The sequence below is a fragment of the Brassica oleracea genome, chromosome C9 (assembly GCF_000695525.1).
Source record: "Brassica oleracea var. oleracea cultivar TO1000 chromosome C9, BOL, whole genome shotgun sequence".
NCBI lineage: Eukaryota > Viridiplantae > Streptophyta > Magnoliopsida > Brassicales > Brassicaceae > Brassica > Brassica oleracea.
Window position 1 is genome coordinate 49,645,882 of NC_027756.1, and position 2,436 is coordinate 49,648,317.

Below are 2,436 nucleotides of genomic sequence, written 5' to 3' on the forward strand. Positions count from 1 at the left end.
ATATATATATATATATATATATATATATATGATATTAGGAAAAATATATATAAAAATAGGTTGTTAAAAATTTGTTTAGGACATCTAAAAATGTTGGACCGGCACTGCATTGCAAACTCTAATCAAACTAGTTGAGCCTTCATCGTAAATAATGTTATTTGTATTTATGTCATGTGTTATTCTGTGGGCGAACACGTATAGTTTTCTATAGTATATATTATACCAAAAAAATTCACGTATATAAGAACGAAAACAAACATAATCGCATTTGGGAGAAACCTATTTTATTGGAATGAAATAAATAATCATTATATGTCATTTAACCTTCAAGTTTGTGTGTCGTATATTTGAAAATAATCAGTACAAAGAAGTTAATTAGGGGAATGAGATAGTAGGAATTGTGTTTACTTAATATGAAAAGAACAGCGTGAGAACGTACGTGAACCAAGAACATATTAGGCACCAAACAATAAAAGAATTTCTTTAAAAAAAATTAATAATAAATAGAGATGCAAAAATCAAGGTTGAGGAAAACCACAAAAGTGGCACCTCTCATCTTTTAAAAAAAAATTGGTGCCAAATAAAAATAAATAGAGAGAAAATAGAAACAAGTAACGCATAAAAACAAGAAGGATTTAACAAACCATGATCGTTGTTATCATTCGCCTACCACGTCACAACTCTTTTGTCCATTTCTTCCTACTTTTAATATCTGTTTTAACTTGCCCTCGAAAAATGGAGAATTCTTTCGTATTTTCTCAAACTTTTCCAAATTATTCTGATTCCTTTCATCATCGATATTGAAACAAACGAACGAATAAAATATGTACTCAACCAGTCTCTGGATACTTGTGGATACTACTACAGTAGACATTAACCAGTATTAAAAAATATACTATAAACGTTAGGGAATTTATACAAAAATAGAAATCAACAAAAAGAATAATTGTTACCTTAAACTGAAATAAATTAAATATAAAAACGATGGGGTTCCTGAAAATGGGGATTAAAACAGGAGAAGAAGAGCAGAAACAGAAAATATAACAAAGACACGAAAGCATAGAGAAGAGAAAGAGTGTGCCTACTCAGCATTCATTAACGTGGTATATAGCTCTTGTGTGTCTGAGTGTCTCTACAAACTCTAAAGAAACAGCCATCAGTAAAAGAGTTTCCAGAGGTCACGTGATTTGCACAAGATTTTTCTTACCATGCTATATTGTTAGTTAGGGCATCTGTATTGGCAGTCCCTTAAGGCATCTCTTAGGAAAAAAGGGTGGGAACCGAGGAAAAAAGAGAATGGAAAAGCCCTTAATTAAGGGCTGTCCCTTACTCTTCAATGACCAAAAAAAAAAAAAAAAAAAAAAAAAAGCAAGACAAGGGACTCTCTCTCCCTCTCTCTTCATCCCACCATTAAAGATGCTCTTACGCCTCTCCCGTAACGCATCGATCTCTGTCATTACCTTAATCAACTAATTATTCTCACGCGCAACGTTCCCTTTTGACGCGTGGAGTTTTGCCTAAAACATGCATGATTTATCGTTTTCTTTTACCGCAAGGCAAATAAACGTGTACTTCTAAACGAAGAGGAATCTGAGATGTGAATGATTGAGCCTCAGTTCCAAAAAAAAAGAGATGTGAATGATTGAAAACATTATAAGTTGAAAGAAAACGGCGTCCAGTTTTTTTCGTATAGATGCTTTTTAACTTTAATTTGCGTTGGTCTAAACCTAGTCTTCACCTACAAATTTCAAGCTGTTACATATTCTTAATGTTCATTTTCACCTAGTTTCCTTTACAAATACCAATTCACACTAAACCTATATACGTCATCTTTTTACATAAGGATAATACAAACAAAATAGTTAATGTCATTGTAAGCAAAATTGACATTAATTATCCTATGATTTATCATGGAGTGTTGTAATTAGAGAGATTTAGAGAATGAATGTTTCTGTGTTATTATTAATGAACAATAGAGGTTCCTTATATAAGGATTACAAAGTATAGGAAAAGAGAAATTATCCAAAACCTAATACAACATGAAATAAGAAAAGATTTAAAAAAAAAAAGGAAAACGTCCTAAGTCTAAGACGGTCTAAACCGACCGTCTCTCTCTCCTCGGACGACCGCCTCTCTCTCTCCTTCCTTGGCCACGGTTTGGGCCTTGTCTTGGTCATTGGTTATGGGCCATCCACTTAATGATTTATAATACTCCCCCTTGGATGCCATAACCATACAAGATTCGTAGTACGCTTCATGTTGCCTCATTAAAACCTTATCAGGAAAACCCAGTGGGACAAAACCATGATGAAGGAAAAAGAGTACAACACGCACTACTCCCCCTGATGTGAACCTCACTGTAGGTTCTACATTCTACGCATCTTGGTGCGTGATATTTCCTGTATGTATAGGATGGGAGTAATCGGCCAGTTTCAT